General features: G+C 44.5%; 1 pseudogene; it reads left to right on the top strand.

Moving 5' to 3' along the window:
* The window catches only part of LOC147987276 (uncharacterized), a 31660-nt pseudogene extending 17556 nt beyond the window's left edge, over positions 1–14104 (top strand).
* The last annotated feature ends 5626 nt before the right edge of the window (positions 14105–19730 follow it).

The raw sequence follows: 19730 nt of genomic DNA, 5'->3' as shown, positions 1-19730 counted from the left end.
TCCCCCTAACTGGGCACCGTTGCAAAGGTTCGTCCTTTCGAAGCACCACGTGATGATCGGGTGTGATAGATTCTAACGTTCACATACAACGGGTGTAAGATAGATTTACACACGCGAAACACTTAGGTTGACTTGACGAGCCTAGCATGTACAGACATGGCCTCGGAACACAAGAGACCGAAAGGTCGAGCATGAGTCGTATGGTAGATACGATCAACATGAAGATGTTCACCGATGATGACTAGTCCGTCTCACGTGATGATCGGACACGGCCTAGTTGACTCAGATCATGTAATCACTTAGATGACTAGAGGGATATCTATCTGAGTGGGAGTTCATAAGATGAACTTAATTATCCTGAACATAGTCAAAAGGTCTTCGCAAGTTATGTCGTAGCTCGCGCTTCAGTTCTACTGTTTAGATATGTTCCTAGAGAAAATTTAGTTGAAATTTGATAGTAGCAATTATGCGGACTAGGTCCGTAAACTGAGGATTGTCCTCATTGCTTCATAGAAGGCTTATGTCCTTAATGCACCGCTCAGTGTGCTGAACCTCGAACGTCGTCTGTGGATGTTGCGAACATCTGACATACACATTTTGATAAGTACGTGATAGTTCAGTTAAACGGTTTAGAGTTGAGGCACCGAAGACGTTTTGAAACGTCACGAAACATATGAGATGTTTCGAGGGCTGAAATTGGGATTTCAAGCTCGTGCCCACGTCAAGAGGTATAAGACCTGCGACGATTTTCTTAACCTGCAAACTAAAGGAGAAAAGCTCAATTGTTGAGCTTGTGCTCAGATAGTCTGAGTACAATAATCATTTGAATCGAGTGGGAGTTCATCTTCCAGATGAGATAGTGATATTTCTCCGAAGTCATTACCACCAAGCTGCTAGAGCTTCGTGATGAACTATAATATATCAGGGACATATATGATGATCCTTGAGATATTCGCGATGTTTGACACCACAAAACTAGAAATCAAGAAGGAGCATCAATTGTTGATGGTTGGTGAAATCACTAGTTTCAAGAAGGGCAAGGGCAAGAAGGGATACTTCATGAAACGGCAAATCAGTTGCTGCTCTAGTGAAGAAACCCAAGGTTGAACCCAAACCCGAGACTAAGTGCTTCTGTAATAAGGGGAACAGCCACTAGAGAAGAATTATCCTAGATACTTGGTAGATGAGAAGGCTGGCAAGGTCGATAGAAGTATATTGGATATACATTGTGTACTTTACTAGTACTCCTTGTAGCACCATGGTATTAGATACCGGTTCGGTTGCTAAGTGTTAGTAACTCGAAATAAAAGGCTGCGGAGTAAACGGAGACTAGCTGAAGGTGAGCTGGCGATATGTGTTGGAAGTTTTTCCCAAGCTTGATGTGATCAAGCATCGCACGCTCCCTCTACCATCAAGGTTGGTGTTTGCGTTGAGCATAGACATGATTGGATTATGTCTATCGCAATACGGTTATTCATTTAAGGAGAATAATGGTTCCTCTATTTATTTGAATAATACCTTCAATGGTCTTGCACCTAAAATGAATGGTTTATTGAATCTCGATCGTAGTGATACACATGTTCATGCAAAAAGATATAAGATAGTAATGATAGTACCACCTACTTGTGGCACTGCCACGTAAGTCATATCGGTATAAAACGCATGAAGAAGCTCCATGTTGATGGATCTTTGGGCTCACTCGTTTTGAAAAGTTTGAGACATGCGAACCATGTCTATTGGTGTATATGCATGAAGAAACTCCATGCAAATGGACTGTTTGGACTCACTTGATTTTGAATCACTTGAGACATGCAAATCATACCACATGGGCAAGATGACTGAAAGCCTTGTTTTCAGTAAAATGGAACTAGAAAGCAACTTGTTGGAAGTAATACATTTTGATGTGTGCAGTCCAATGAGTGCTGAGGCGTGTAGTGGATATCGTTATGTTCTTACTTCACAGATGATTTGAGTAGATGTTGAGTATATTTACTTGATGAATCACGAGTCTGAATTATTGAAAGGTTCAAGTAATTTCAGGGTGAAGTTGAAAGATCGTCGTGACAAGAGGATAAAGTCTATGATATGATCATAGAGATGAATATCTGAGTTACGAGTTTGGCACAGAATTAAGACATTGTGGAAATTGTTTCGCAACTGATACAGCCTGAAACACCATAGTATGATGGTGTGTCCGAACATCATAACTGCACCCTATTGGATATGATGCATACCATGATGTCTCTTATCGAATTACCACGATAGTTTATGGGTTAGGCATTAGAGACAACCACATTCACTTTAAATAGGGCACCACGTAATTCCGATGAGATGACACTGTATGAACTATGGTTTAGAGAAACCTAAGTTGTCATTTGTTAAAAGGTATGGGGCTGCGACGCTTATGTGAAAAAGTTTCAGGCTGATAAGCTCAAACCCAAACCGGATAAATGCATCTTCATAGGACACCCAAAACAGTTGGGTATACCTCCTGTCTCAGATCCGAAAGCAATAAATGATTGTTTCTAGAATCGGGTCCTTTCTCGAGGAAAAGTTTCTCTCAAAAGAATTGAGTGGGAGGATGGTGGAGACTTGATGAGGTTATTGAATCGTCACTTCAACTAGTGTGTAGCAGGGCACAGGGAGTTGTTCCTGTGGCACCTACACCAATTGAAGTGGAAGCTTATGATAGTGATCATGAAACTTCGGATCAAGTCACTATCAAACCTCGTAGAATGACAAGGATGCGTACTACTTCAGAGTGGTACGTAATCCTGTCTTGGAAGTCATGTTGCTAGACAACAATGAACCTTTGAGCTATGGAGAAGCGATGGTGGGCCTGGATTCCAAAAATGGCTCGAGGCCATAAAATCCGAGAGAGGATCCATATATGAAAACAAAGTGTAGACTTTGGAAGAACTACTTGATGGTCGTAAGGCTGTTATGTACATATGGATTTTAAAAGGAAGATGGACAATGATGGTAAGTATCACCATTAAGAAAGCTCGACTTGTCGTTAAGATGTTTTCCGACAAGTTCAAGGAGTTGACTACGATGAGACTTTCTCACTCGTAGCGATGCTAAGAGTCTGTTGGAATTATATTAGCGATTACTGCATTATTTATGAAATCTTGCAGATAGGATGTCAAAAACCATTGTTTCCTCGATGATTTTCTTGAGGAAAGGTTGTATGTGATACAACCGGAAGGTTTTTTCAATCCTAAAAGATGCTAACAAGTATGCAAAGCTCCAGCAATCCTTCTAAGGACTGGAGTAAGCATCTCGGAGTTGGAATGTACGCTTTGATGAGATGATCAAAGATTTTGGGTTTATACAAAGTTTATGAGAAACTTGTATTTCCAAAGAAGTGAGTGGGAGCACTACAGAATTTCTGATGAGTATATGTTGTTGACATATTGTTGATCAGAAATGATGTAGAATTTCTGGAAAGCATATAGGGTTATTTGAAAAGTGTTTTTCAATGGAAAACCTGGATTAAGCTACTTGAACATTGAGCTTCAAGATCTATAAGGATAGATCAAAATGCTTAATGGTACTTTCAAATGAGCACATACCTTGACATGATCTTGAAGGTGTTCAAGATGGATCACTCAAAGAAGGAGTTCTTGCCTGATTTGTAAGGTATGAAGTTAAGACTTAAAGCTCGACCACGGCAGAAGAAAGAGGAAGGACGAAGGTCGTCCCCTATGCTTTTGTCATAGGCTCTATACGGTATGCCATGCTGAGTACCGCACCTGATGTGTGCCTTGCCACATGCCTGGCAAGAGGGTACAAAGGTGATCTAGGAGTAGATCACCAGATAGCGGTCAAAATTGTCCTTAGAGGAATAAGGATATGTTTCTCGGTTATGGAGGTGATAAAGAGTTTGACGTAAAGAGTTACGTCGATGCAAGCTTAACACCTGTCCGGATATCTCTGAGTAGAGATACCGGATACGTATAATGGAGCAACAATTTAGAATAGCTCCAAGTAGAACAGTTATTTGAAATGGCTCCAAATATAGCGTAGTAGCTGCATCTACAAGATGACATAGAGATTTGCGAAGTACATACGGATCTGAATGTTGCAGACCCGTTGACTAAAACCTCCCTCACAAGCATAACATGATCAAACCCAGAACTCTTTGGGTGTTAGTCACATGGGGATGTGACCTTGAGTGTTAATCACATAGCGATGTGAACTGGATTATTGACTCTAGTGCAAGTCGGAGACTGTTGGAAATATGCCCTAGAGGCAATAATAAATTAGTTATTATCATATTTCCTTGTTCATGATAATCGTTTATTATCCATGCTAGAATTGTATTGATAGGAAACTCAGATACATGTGTGGATACATAGACAACACCATGTCCCTAGTAAGCCTCTAGTTGACTAGCTCGTTGATCAATAGATGGTTACGGTTTCCTGACCATGGACATTGGATGTCGTTGATAACGGGATCACATCATTAGGAGAATGATGTGATGGACAAGACCCAATCCTAAGCCTAGCACAAGATCGTGTAGTTCGTTTGCTAAAGCTTTTCTAATGTCAAATATCATTTCCTTAGACCATGAGATTGTGCAACTCCCGGATACCGTAGGAATGCTTTCGGTGTGCCAAACGTCACAACGTAACTGGGTGGCTATAAAGGTGCACTACGGGTATCTCCGAAGGTGTCTGTTGGGTTGGCACGAATCGAGACTGGGATTTGTCACTCCGTGTGACGGAGAGGTATCTCTGGGCCCACTCGGTAGGACATCATCATAATGTGCACAATGTGGCCAAGGGGTTGATCATGGGATGATGTGTTACGGAACGAGTAAAGAGACTTGCCGGTAACGAGATTGAACAAGGTATCGGGATACCGACGATCGAATCTCGGGCAAGTACAATACCGCGAGACAAAGGGAATTGCATACAGGATTGATCGAATCCTCGACATCGTGGTTCATCCGATGAGATCATCGTGGAACATGTGGGAACCAACATGGGTATCCAGATCCCGCTGTTGGTTATTGACCGGAGAACGTCTCGGTCATGTGTGCATGGTTCCCGAACCCGTAGGGTCTACACACTTAAGGTTCGATGACGCTAGGGTTATAAAGGAAGTTTGTATGTGGTTACCGAATGTTGTTCGGAGTCCCGGATGAGATCCTGGATGTCACGAGGAGTTTCCGAATGGTCCGGAGGTAAAGATTTATATATGGGAAGTCCTGTTTTGGTCATCGGAAAGGTTTTGGTTGCTGTCGGTAATGTACCGGGACCACCGGGAGGGTCCCGGGGGTCCACCAAGTGGGGCCACCGGCCCCAAAGGGCAGCATGGACCAAGTGTGGGAGGGCACCAGCCCCAGGTGGGCTGGTGCGCCCCCCACCAGGGCCCAAGGCGCCTAGGGTTTGGGGAGGGGCGCCTCCACCTTACTTGGGGGGCAAGTTTCCCCCTCTCCCCCCCTTGGCCGCCGCCCTAGATGGGTTTTGGGGCTGCCGCACCCCTTGGGGTGGGAACCCTAAAGGGGGCGCAGCCCCCTCCCTCTCCCCTATATATAGTTGAGGTCTTTGGGGCTGCCAACACATGAGTTTTGACCTCTCCCTGGCGCAGCCCTACCTCTCTCCCTCCTCGTCTCTTGCGGTGCTTGGCGAAACCCTGCTGGAGTACCACGCTCCTCCACCACCACCACGCCGTCGTGTTGCTGCTGGACGGAGTCTTCCTCAACCTCTCCCTCTCTCCTTGCTGGATCAAGGCATGGAAGACGTCACCGGGCTGCATGTGTGTTGAACGCGGAGGTGCCGTCCGTTCGGCACTAGGATCATCGGTGATTTGGATCACGACGAGTACGACTCCATCAACCCCGTTCACTTGAAAGCTTCCGCTTAGCGATCTACAAGGGTATGTAGATGCACTCTCCTTCCCTCGTTGCTAGATTACTCCATAGATTGATCTTGATGTTGCGTAGAAAATTTTGAATTTCTGCTACGTTCCCCAACATGAACTGTGTCCGCCCTGACGGATCTGCTGTGATTCCGATTGCGTGACTGAGATATGGCTGAATTCTTCTCTCCAGCCGCCCCGAGCAGCGTCCAAATCTGCTCTAGGCCTCTACCAGCCTCGGAACGGGATGGCTGGATCGAATCTGCAATATGCGCGGCTGCTGCAACATTTTGGATCAGAGTGCGTAATACCAGGAACTCATCCCGAGTGGAACCAGGCAGAAATAGTTGTCATTGACGTCGATTGGGATTTGGAGGCTGTCAGTGAGCGTGATCATCGAGTGACCTCCGAAGATCTTCCAAACACACACGCTTAGCCAGATTGGCTACACGCGCGGCCTCCAAAGCCTGGGTCTCGACAGTTTCCCCAGCGATGGGGGTCTGGAGGAATTGCTCATTCCGACACTGTAGCTCTTCTCTTTGCTCCGTAGTGCCTGTGGGTAATACTCGTTATTGTCATGTTATGGGCCCCGGCTTTCACCTCCGCCATGGGGAAATCCAGGAGGACTACGCTGGGGACCAACCACGAAGACTTCAGCTGCCGGATCATTACTTTCGCACTCAGAAGGTGAATCCGAGTGGTCAGCAGACAGATCAAACAAGCCGTACAGGGACTCATCGGGCTCGATTGCCATGATATGAGGAGTGGACGTCTGCCGATCCACCGCGTGCTTCACCCATCACTCCAACCACGAGCGATCGGATCGCTTGCGATGGCGTGCAGCGGGAAGGGAGGACTCTATCAGAGCCGATCGATACTGAGTCGACGGCTGCCGCAGGAGGACGCCACAGGCACTCACACGGAAGTGCCCGCCCCTCGGATGGGGAGCGCCTCGACATCGAGGGGGGCTTCCTGGAGCCAGGATGAATCGTCGGCAATGAAGGTGAGCACGCCAAGACGGATCTCGCGGCCCAGAGGCAAACCACCGTCGGAAACCATGTCGAAGGAGATAAGGATTGCAACCTTGTCGGAAGTCGCTTAGACGTCTGCCCCAAGGTGGGCACCAACTACCGTGGGAACGGATCTGACAATAGATATGGGGGGTACGTAGGAGAGGGAAGAGCCTAGCTACGGCGAGGTTGTACACTCGGATTTACGAGTTTAGGCCCCTCTGGGAGGAGGTAACAGCCCTATGTCTAGGTGTCGCGGAGGCTTTGTTGATTGGAGTGTTGAGTTACAGGGGTGCGAACCCTTGTGCAAGAGGGGAGGGGTGGCTTATATAGAGTACACTGACCCCTCGCAGTCCTAAGTTACGCAAGGGTTCAATGAGAGAATAATGTCACAAACGTTACTGGTAACGCCCGTGTTTAATGACCTTTAAGGTGACGGAGTGAACGTCTGACTGTTGCCATCCAAAGGTGACCCTGGGTCTTCTGTCCTTCGAGTGAACTCTTGTACTCCAAGTGAATAACGACGGTCGAGTGGAACTGGTGTATCCGAGTGGGTCCACTATCGAGTGGATTGCACCCTGTGATAATTCCAGTCGGTATCTTCTTTCTATGTTTGTAGGCCTTGGCCTCTTATTTAGTGTCCTTGGGTAGGGCGTATAGGTCAGGCCTAGGACCCTACCCTAGGTACATGTCATCGTCACCTTTAGCTGGTCTGGCCCTTTTACCTTAAATGGGCCACTGTTGGGCTGTGCCATGTGTCAACATATCATAGGCGTCTTCCGTCCATTGTAGGGATGACATCTGTCCCAACGATGAGCTGACACGTGGATCATCCGATGAATGAGAATTCTACACGTGAAAATCCCCTAGGGATGGCAATGGGTCGGGTTTGGGGTGGGTGGAGCTGGTCCAAATCCAACCCGTGACCCATCTTCCTACCCTCTACCCATCCATCGAATTATCCATGGGCACAACTTGTGCCCATGCCCAAACCCGCTGGATACCCACATACCCATGGAGCTCCATGGGCATAGAAAAGTCAGCATGAAGCCTTCCCAAAGATCAAATTAGCTCATTTTCATTCACTCAAAAATGATAACATAAGCTACATGCATAAGTAGGCAACAAGTAATATGATGAGTCCTTAAGTGTGACATACTAGAGGTTGATTCTGCAGCATATAGCTTATGGCACCAGTTGCATATTGCCTGCCATTTCCCATTGATTTGCTCTTTCTACTATCACTGGCATATGGTCTCACATGACGTACGGGTATCCATTGGATATCCATGGAGCACAAACTATAACCGTGCCCAACCCAGCTGTTCGTGGGTATCCATATCCACAGACCCATGGGCAGAAATGAGCTCCATACCCTTGCCCAACCGGGTCGGGTATCCATGGGTATCCAGATCCATGGATAAAATTGCCATCCCTAAAATCCCCATTGGTCGGGGCTGTTAACGGGTTATCGGATCCAAACCGGAACCCGATAGCTTAACGGCGACCCGTTACAGTGGATGCCACGTGTCGGTTACCCTTGACGAAAGCACTTCCATGACGCGCCATTTATCGTCATGGAAGTGGACACTTCCATGATGATAATTTTGGTATTGTCATGAAACACTTCTACGGCAGCACAGGTATGATTATCTTGATTCTGTCATAAAATCGTGATGGATATACATGCACGACAGAAAGCGTGGCCTACTATGACAAACACGTATCATCACGGAAGTGGTTTTTTTGTAGTGCTTAGGCCCAAAGATGGTGTAGTCTTATGTAGTCGATGTTCACATAACACCACTAAGGGAATCACAACATACATATCATCAAAATATCGAACACATATCAAATTCACATGATTAGGTGCAACATGACTTCTCTCGTGGCCTCAAGAACAAAGGCAACTACTCACAAATAATATCCATGATCAAGATCAGAAGGATATTAAATAGCATAATGGATCTGAACGTATGGTCTTCCACAAAATAAATTGGCTAACATCAACTACAAGATGTAATCAACACTACTAGTCACCCACAGGTACCAATCTGAGATTTTGATACAAAGATTGAACACAAGAGATGAACTATGATTTGAGATGAGATGGTGTTGTTGAAGATGTTGATGAAGATTGGCCTCCATCAGATGAGAGGGTTGTTGGTGATGACGATGGCTTCGATTTCCCCCTCCGGGAGGGAAGTTCCCCCAGTGGAATCGCTCCTTCGGAGGAAAAACGTGCCCCTGCCCAAGTTCCGCCTCGAGACGGCGGTGCTCCATCCCGAAAGTCCTCCCCTCATTTTTTCTAGGTCAAAATACCTTATGTACCATAAGATGGGCACCGGAGGTGGGCCTGGGCCCCCACTACCCACCAGGGCGCCAATGGAGGGGGTGGCGCGCCCTGGTGCCTTGTAGGCACCTGGGTGCCCCTCTGGTGATTCTTTTCTCCAATATTTATTATATATTTCAAAATAATTCTTCATAAAATTTTAGCTCATTTGGAGATGTGCGTAATAGGTATCTCTGACATAGCTTTTTTCAGGTCCAGAATTCCAGCTGCCGACATTCTCCCTCTTTGTGTAAACCTTCTATATTATGAGAGAAAAGGCATTAGAATTACTCCACAAAGTGTTATAATGCATAAAAATACTATAAATAGCAGTAGGAAAACATGATGCAAAATGGGCGTATCACTAAGCCAACGAGGTAATATTTGGATTCGATCTTGAAGCCAGATCCGAGGTACATCCTGCATAACGGACCTGCTCCAAGATCGAATCTGGTGCATGGTCGACGGCATCCGTAGAATTCTCAAGTTGGTCTGACACCCATCTTGAGATGCCAAACCGGATGGTCTAGCCTAGGGCAAAGTTCTCTACCTGGCCAAGGTGGCCAGTCGAGTCGGCGTGCAGCATGATGCTGCCAAAGGTGGACAGCTGGCCAGGGACGAAGGTATCCCCGCAGCCAATGCTATCATTAATCTGAAGATTCGACATCGAGCCCTTGCGATCACACAGCGGAACATGTATGGGCCACCAATGTCTGTGCTAAAACCGACGGATCTCGGGTAGGGGGTCCCAAGCTAATGACGTGAGCAAGATGGTAACAAGAATAGCGGCATGGTATTTACCCAGGTCCGGACCCTCTCAAAAAGGTAAAAACCCTACGTCCTGCTCTTATTGTATTGATTGTGCACAGAGTACAAAGTACACTACGATCTACCTCGAGATCATATGAATTGAGTTCTAAGCTCTTAGACCTTGAAGTCCCCCCTTCTACAGACTAAACCCCCCAGCTTATATAGGAAATGGGGTATCTAGGGTTTACACATGGTCAGTTATAATCTAGGGATAAGCATGCCGATCATTCAAACATGCCTTAAAGTGTACGCCAAGTCTTCGGAGAACTCCATCTTGATCACACTGAGGGTCAAAGCATGTGGGGCCCATTCTTTAGTTAGTACTGGGTCCTCGGTCCGGCCCATGAATGGCAGGTCGATCGGGTGTCCATCCCCTAGTCCAGGATACCGTCACCCCTCCCCCCTTGGCGGAGCAAGACCGCGACGCATGTGGGATCCAGCTGCAGTGGCATTGGGACGGCGGCGTGTGAAGGCACTTTTATGGCGGCGCGTGGAGGTGCTTCGACGGCAGTGCGGACACGGGGAAGAGTCGGCCTAAAGTTCGGCAGCCCGCAGGCAACCATGGTGGTGGAGACGGAGGCTTAGGCGTAGGCGACGGGCCAGGGTGGTGGAGCTGACCCGGTAGAAGGCGACGACGCTAGCTTTTAACGGTGGTGTCTTCGATGAATGGTAGTGGAGCTCTGGCAGGCGGTGGCGGTGCCCTCGCCATGCTACGATCGAGCTGTTGCGACGCTTGCTTTGGCAGTTAGGCTATGGATACGGAGGGAAAACGATGGCCGGAGCAGTGTTTCGAAAACAAGTGGATTGCAAGGGGAATACAACTGTAACGTGAAACCAGGCGTAAAGTTTACAATGCAGAAACAACATTCCAAGTAGATCCTATGGTTTTCATTCTAGGGGTATTTTTTCGCCTGTAAACAGCTGCAACAAAACAGCTAGCCAAGCGCGGCTTAAGAAGCTCCTGGAGGCGTGTCGTTTTATTCCGTAGAAAATAGATCATAATCAAAATAGTGTTGCTCATTGTCTAGCTAATATAGGTTGTACTGGAGGTAGCACCGCCTGTTGGTTGCACCGAGTTCCAGACAGTGTTTCAAGCTTTGTATTAGCGGACTGTAACACTATACAAGAGGAATAAAATACCCGGTTGCCTCGCAAAAAAAGCGTGGCTTAAGATGTACGGAGTAGGTGGGCATCCCTATCAGTACAGTTGAAGACAGCTGTGACAGGAAGGTTACCAAGAAAACTGAACACCAGGGGAAGGTAGGATAAGGGCACGAGATCCCTCCGCGATCGCAAGGACGTCTTAGGCCTTATACAATGCTATGTGCTTAGAAAAATAAATCAGATTTTTCTGAAGCACTGATGCCTAGTTGTACTGCAGGGACGCTATCCTCTATAAGGGCATCTCCAACGCGGGTGCTTAAGGGCATGTTCAATGCAAGCCGCTTATATGGGCGCTTAGAGAAATAAAATTATATCATAAATTGAAAAAACTATGCAGGCGCTGGTACGCTACAATGCAAGGCGCTAACAAAGTGGGCAGGTGCAGCAGCGTAATTATCCCTTATAGCAAAACCGGCTCAAGCGCTCGCCTCCACTTCTTGCGTCGATACCTAACCGACGCTAGGAATTAAAAGCCCAACTGCCAGTGGCGGATCCAATATGGGGCATGGGTGTACAGATGTACACCCAAAATAATCTGGAAACAAAAAATTATATATACGCTTATATAACATATGACTATACTGCAGGCCCAATTGGCCCATTTGTGCAGCACCCCGGCAGATGTACACACGCACCGAGCTACGGTGAAGATGCAATTTATGATGTTCAATTGCTTGAACCTGATCCTGGGTTGAGGATCCCTATCGCTGATTATGATGTTAATGATCAGGATAGGATTAGAAGAAGATTCATTGCAAAAGGGGCTTGTCGACCAAAAAAGTATGCTTTTCCACGACACCCTGCTGGTGGTATGCGTCGATTTGTAGCTAAGTGGTTCAAGTCTTATAGTTGGCTTGAGTACAGTAAAGAAAAAGATGCCGCTTTCTGCTTTGTGTGTTATCTTTTCAAAGAAAATTCACATGTTGGTTGAGATTGTTTTGTGAATGGAGGATTTAGAAACTGGAATCACAAGGATAGTTTTCTGAAACATGAAGGTGGAATCAATTGTGCACACAACAAAGCACAAGAAAAATATAATTTCTTCATTGCACCCAAAACAGCAATTGTAGTGTCATTTTCCTCAACCGCCAAACAAGACAAGATTCTATATATTGCTCACTTGACATATTCTCTTAAATTCCTGAGGTTTCTATTGCGTCAAGGGTTAGCTTTCCGTGGACATGATAAAAGAGAAGTTTCACCAAATAAAGGTAATTTCCTTGAGCTTCTACATTGGCTAGCAGAGAATTTTGAAGAAGTGGACAAGGTGGTTCTTAAGAATGCTCCAAAGAACAATAAAATGGTAGCTCATGAAATACAAACAGACCTCATCAACTCTTGTGCCAAAGAAACTACTAGGCTTATGATGGAAGAGCTAGGTGATAGTTGTTTCTCAATACTTGTTGATGAATCTAGTGATGTGTATTTACAAGAACAATTGGCTCTTTGTCTACGGTATGTTGATAAAATAGGAAGGGTGGCAGAGAGGTTTCTTGGTATTTTACATGTTGAAAACACCACATCTTTGACACTCATAACAGCAATAGAGAGTTTTCTTATGGAACATGGTTTGACCTTCTCTAGAGTACGTGGGCAAGGATATGATGGTGCCAGCAACATGAAGGGTCATGTCAATGGTCTAAAGAAACTAATTATGGATGAGTCCCCTTCTGCCTATTATGTGCATTGTTTTGCTCATCAACTTCAGTTATCTCTATTTGTTGTTGCTAAGGAGAACCGTGATTGTGTTTTGTTCTTTCAACAACTTGCTAATCTTTTGAATGTTCTTGGGATGTCTTGTAAGAAGATTAGAATGCTTCGTGTGGCTCAAGCTGAACGGATCATTCAAGCATTGGAATTGGAGCAAATTGAAACTGGTAAAGGCATGAATCAATAGATGAGTTTGAGTAGGCCGGGTGACACTTGTTGGGGATCTCACCGCAAAACTATCATGCATATTCTCCGCATGTATCCATCAATCCGGCTAGTTCTCATCAAGATATCTAAAGACCAAACTCAAAGCAATGAGGCTATGCTTGCTGAAACCATGTTGACATATTTTGAGTCATTTCACTTTGTTTTCATGGCACACTTGTTGCAAACCATATTTCGGCACACCAATGACTTAAGTCGTGCTTTGCAAAAGAAAGATCAAGACATTGTTAATGCCGTTGAACTCATTCACTTGACAAAGATTCAATTGCAGTTGTTGAGAGATGATGGTGGATGGGAAACTTTTCTTGAAGAGGTTACTTCTTATTGTGTCAAGCATAAAGTCAGAGTTCCTCAAATGGGTGGTCAGTACAAGCCTCCTGGAAGGCCCTCAAGATTCTACAAAAATCTCACGAATCTCCACCGCTTCCATGTTTAGATGTTTTTGACTCTTATTGATAGGCAACTTCGAGAGCTTGGAGATAGATTTGATGAGGTAAACACCGAATTACTTCATTGCATGGGATCATTCAGTCCGGTTACTTCTTTTGCTGCTTATGATAAGGAAAACTTGGTTAAACTTGCACATCTTTATCCTTTGGATTTCACGGAGGAAGATTTGATTTATATTCCATATCAACTTACACACTTCATTACTGATATGCGTAGAGATGAGAGGTTTAGAAAGGTGAAAAATATAGTTGACCTTTCTATTATGCTTGTTGAGACAAACAAGAGTGTCACTTATAACCTTGTTTACAAGCTTCTCAAGTTGGTTCTAATCCTACCAGTAGCAACAGCTAGTGTTGAGAGAGTATTCTCTTCAATGACTTATGTGAAAAACAAGCTACACAATAAAATGGGGAATCAACTCTTGAATGACTGCCTGGTTACATTTATTGAGAGGGAATTCTTCTTTGAAGTGAAGGATGATATTGTCATATCTCGCTTTCAAGCCATGACAAAGCGTATGGTTGAGTTGTAATTTTCTTATCTATTTTGTAATTCCCTTAATCATTCGAGATATTGTTGCTAGTGAACAATTTATATTTGAATTTGTATTGCTATGAACCAATTGGCTCCTTTATTAGTGAGAAAAAAATTTGAACACCCAATATTAAATTCCTGGCTGCGTCACTGCTCTTTGCTAGCGCCCCCGTTGGACATGCTCTAAGACGAGAGCCAGGGTCAGATTCCCGGCGAATTAGCAGTTAATTCGTTGAATCCCGGTGTTATGTTAGGCATTGACGCAAGAGGATGCGTCGGGTGCTTGCGTGTTTTCCTGCCCATTCGAAGCGCCCGGTAGCTTGATTTAGTCCACACAATTTAGCGGCGGCCGTTGCAAGCCTAGGCGCTTAGGTGTTTCTTATTTATTTTATAATCTTTAATTTTTTCTGTTAAGCGCCTGTATTAGTGTTTAGCATTGTAAATGCCCTAAGAGCATCACCAACACAAAGCGCTAAGAGTAGACACCAGGATTCCTTTCCTGCTCGATGGGAAGTTATGCCGCATCAGGCCCAGCATGGACGCAAGAACGGGTACCGAGCGCTTATCTTTCTTTTTCTCTTTGCGTGACTTAGAACGTTGGGCCCAGTGACTGGTTTGCCGCTGGTTAGTGGCTAATTATCGCCAGCTGTAGTGGCCAGCGTTGCGATTGTGAGTGATTTTCTGTTTTACAATATTTACGGCCAGTGTTGCGATTGTCAGTTATTTTCTATTTTATAATATTTAAACTTTTTCCTTATAAGTGATGCTTAAAAACACTGATTTATTTCTTTAAACGCCTTACATTGTACAAGACCTTAACCCGTTAGGGCATGTACAACGGCATCTAGTCAGCCGTCTGTAATACAAGTCACATAGGAAAATAAGTGACATGAGGGAGAGAGCAAGAGGAAAACGCTGCTGTCTGTAGAATTATCGACGGTCTACTCCCATGTAAATCGCTGCTTATAGGCTCTGTTTGGTTTAGCTTTTATCGACGGATTCCGCTGCCGTGCAGCAGAATCTGAACCAAAGAGCAAACCCAGCAGAATTCGATTTCAGAAATCCGCTGCCAAAATCTGAACCAAAAGCGGAAGCAGCCCAGGACGTGCTTTCTAAAATCTGATTCCGCTGCGGGCCAAAATCTGAAAAAGCTGTATCAGTTGGTTTGTCAAATGACCTACATCTTTTTCACAGCCGTTTTTGCACAGCAGATTTTTCACAGCTACTTTTAGAAATCCACAGCCGAACCAAACAGGGCCATAGACTGCCGCTTTCCCGTTGTACGAGTCCGTCGTTGTCGTGGGCTGATAGATCACATGTATGTGGGCCCATTGTTTACAAGCGGTTGGAGTGTTTGCCGCAGACGCCCCGTTGTACGTTTTATTTTTGACGATGTCTATAGATGATGTGTATGTATGCTGCAGATAGCGGGCGTCGAAACTGATATACATGCCCTTAGGGAGCGGACCCTCACCCCAGTGAGCAGTGGCGGACCCAGGAATTAAAGTTAGCTGGGGCGAACATTTAATGTCTAATTTTTTTGATACAAATGCCACTCTATTCAACCAAAACTCATAGCATTCAACAACAAAAGAATAAAAAAGCTCTTAAAAACTAGTAAACTGCTAACGTGGACTACTATCGCTTGAAATGTTCACTTAGGGCATCTCCAACACTGACCCGCAAATTCCTCGGGTATGTCCGTTTTTGCGTTCGGACGTGGTCCGCGGATATAATATGGAAGGGAGCCATCCAACACTAATTACAAAGTATCCGGCTAGGAGGAGAAAAAGTAGATGGGGACCATACATGTGGTGATATAGAGCAGTGCTACGCAGCCGACGTGTTTCTGCCCGATTCGTGCACGACAGTAACTAATCACCGTTAGATGAAATCCATCCATAAATAAGGAACATGAGATCCTAGCATCGTCCAAGTGACGTCCATAAAACATCGTGTGAAGCTATTCCGGGTGGGATATTGTGGTGTGTCCAGTTGAGAGGAAGCAGAGAAGAGGTGACCATGCATGTGCAGAGAGAGAGAGAAGAGAGTAGGACCACGCGAAGGCTTTTGGTTGATCAAAAGATGTCCAGAGGTATAGCTCCTCATGTTTGTCTCCACTTTGCCGGAAAATGAACGTCTGAATCACTTTACGGACCGATGCAAGACTGCGTTGGATTGTAAAAGTGAACAAAAAGTGTTCGATCAGACATATATCGGAGTTTTGCAGGTCTTCCTTGGAGATGCCCTTAAGCCACAATATGATCCCATAATTCTAATTTTGGAACGAGACCTACAAAATTATGAATATGATGAGAGTTGTATATATGGTCATAGATCGTGAGGGGGACGCTCAATGCGGTTTGTGGATCGATTGGGGATCCTTTTTCTGTTTGAAAAGGAAAAGAAAGGAGAGACCGATTGGGCTAAGATGTCGTCTGTTTGGGCATGTGGGCGGTAGTAGCCCAGTCCAGTCTACCGAACCAGCCCAAGTCTCTTTCTCCCTCACGTACCCCTTCGATCGCTAAAAAGGAAACAGAGAAGAGCGCCACTGTTTTCTGAATTCTGAAACAGAGAAGAGCGATGCCGCAGCCCGCAGATCGGCAGATGTGTAGGTGGGAGGCGATCCTCCGCCGCCGGCGACCCGGGGCGGCCGCCCCAGCTCGCCCCAATGGTGGGTCCGCCACTGCCAGTGAGGAACATAACAGACTGCACTGCACCCTAGACAGCGTAGCTACAACACTGCGGCTACCAACCAAGAAGGAAACAAAAGAAGAAAAAAGAGTGTTGTTGTACGTATTGAAATAAAGATCGAGAGACAATAAAATAAATCAAGTAGTCTTTATTGATATTGTTGGATCCTTTATACTCCCTCCGTCTAGGTGTGTAAGTCATTTTACGTTGTGCACCGCGACCAGACGGAGAGGAAAACGAGAAAATTTAATGTCTTTTTGCTAATTAATAGCATTGCATGCAATGAACTAACCACTGCATGTCATGTTTGGTAGTCTCAATTCATTGAAAGCATGCACGGACCACATCTCTTATTGGTTGATATGTCACAAAACAAGAAACGAGGAGGGAGTTAATGTACCGTGCCTAAGTGTTTTAAGATTATTTGGTTTTCATAAGGTGACTTACACACCTAGACGGAGAGAGTATACAACATGTACAGACGTCTCCAAAGGAGACAACGGTTCCAAGAGGCGACGCTCCAGGGAGAAACCGTTGTGACGGTTCCCACGTTGTGCGATTACATGCACGGGGAGAGCAGGGATTATCCCCTAATTAACAATGAGTTAATTATTTTTAACACTCCCCCTAATCACCGCTTGACTGCATTAAGATCCATTATCTTGATTAAATTCTCCTCCAAAAACCCTGTGGGAAAAATATGAGGAGATAGTGTTTGATATGCTGCCAAAACTCTTTCAAACCCGGTAGGAAAAATAAGGAGAAAATGACGCAACATATAATGGTTATTGTCTCGTTTAACTCAATATGAGAAAACCCATAGAGTTTATAGAACAATAAATATGCTGTATATACTTTCCTAAAAACCCCGGTGGGGAAAACAGAAAGTATGGCATATGATCATGTGTTGATATTACCTCATTAAAAACCTCTATGAGAACCTGTAAAGTAAAATTGTGAAGGGAAAAGGAGTATAATATGATGCATTGAACAGGAACAATTTAGGAAGATACTCCCCTTGATTCTTGCAAAATTCGAAGTCGTCACATACTAATTCCGTGAAAAGTTGGTAGAGACTTCATGAATAAATCAGTCACATGATTTAACTTGCAAGATATGCAATATAGCGATATTGCTTATTACGTAACATGTTTGCATCCGGGCAACATAAGACACATTATCATTGAGAAAATGGTTGGTGAATGTAGCCACGAGGTCTATTTCGAAGACTCTTCATGAGAGGGCTACCACACCTAGTAGGAACACTAAGTTTATCTACGATCTGACATAGTGGGGATCTGATCGATGTATCCAATGATATCGGAATTCACATTTCTGTGAAACTGAAAAACCAGGACAAAATGTTTGATGCCTTGGAGATATCGAAAGATATTCTTAAGTACCACTTGTGTTTGGTGGATCCAATGGCATTATAGAACGTTGAGTCCCAATATCTCATTTCCATCATCTCTTGGTCTAAACAGATCTTTCTCTACGTCTAGAGAATGAACTACCATCAGAGTTATGGATGGATAAGATTTGTCCACAATAAATTTCTCCAATATATTATGGATATAGACAACATAGTATACCATAATGTATGAATGAAGGTGCTCAAGTTGTCGTAATGAGCGCTATTTTGGTTTACCCAAATCCTTCATTTTAAACTCTGTCATTTAGATGATTACATGTGTCTTCATAGCAGGCACACAAACATGGATAATCATCATTGTAGGAGTAATCCTTGTGAATAAGGATCTCACTACGTCGGTTGTATCATATGTACCGACAACAATAAGTCTTATGGCGACTTACTGATTTTACACAATGTATGTTGCATTTCGTAGTTTGATTCAGAATTGAGACTCCATTGGGAATCAATCATATATGTCTGAATCTAGTGATCGACGTGGATATGTAATCACTACATCTATCAACTGCAGAGATAGATGATTTTGAACTGCCAATGATATAAGTAATCGAAAAGAGATTTCACCTCTGGAGAATAGTTGGGTATCTGCGTGAACCCTTGTGCTATAATACTTGCTCCCTGTTTCACCACCCTGTTGTTCTCAATTCTGTTTCTAGAAGAAAACTGGTGTAGGTATTGCTTATGAATACCTTCCCATTATTGAGCAAGAATATTTTCTACCTAGATTAAACCCTTTGCTTGAGTTCATTCTGAGTGTTGTTCACACTTTGCCATGGCCATGGTCTTTGGATCTTAATCATTTGAAAAGTTTTTTCAATCTAGTTGAGAAATGTATGTCAACAATTGTAGACTTCCGGTTATATGTTTCTCTAGAATATATATATCAATAAAGTTGGCGAATATATCGTTACCCATGGTGACTACTCGCGATTTCCCAATACGGTTGAGTCGGATATTCCGATGTCCCGGTCATTCTGTGCACTATGACCTGGGTTGGTGGAGGATCCACTGGGTGTATACTACCCTTAGGTGTCTGTCAACGTGAAGTTGACTTGCATTTACTGATCCAGGCCTTGATATCCTTGCTTGCGAGAAGCTGAATCCTGATGTACTTCTGCCATACATCTCCCATGTTGCTTTGAATGGGGAGTGGAGTGGATTTTGTTGGTACCTCCACTTTTTCAGGCGTACTTTTGCAAGATTGTAGGATTCTCTGACACCTTTATAGTCAGTAAATGAATCTGGCAGGTTAATTGCAATGTGTTACAAATCTTCTGAACGCATGGTTCAGATCTTTGAGTACGTGGAGTTGAGGCAGAAATGTGTTGAACATTTCACTAATTTTCTGGCATTCTTAATGGTACTTGAAATCTCCCCCTAATGCCTGGAATGTTCCTCATTGAATCAGCATACTGGCCTTGAATAACTCCCCATGCGAAGGGCTTGAGGTATTGGCGGAAATACATTTATTCCTCACATAGATCCCAACTATATGTTG

This window comes from Triticum urartu, chromosome 2A, assembly GCF_056163025.1.
Source record: "Triticum urartu cultivar PI428250 chromosome 2A, HENAU_Tu73, whole genome shotgun sequence".
NCBI classification, from domain to species: domain Eukaryota; kingdom Viridiplantae; phylum Streptophyta; class Magnoliopsida; order Poales; family Poaceae; genus Triticum; species Triticum urartu.
This window is presented reverse-complemented; position numbering and strand designations above follow the sequence as displayed.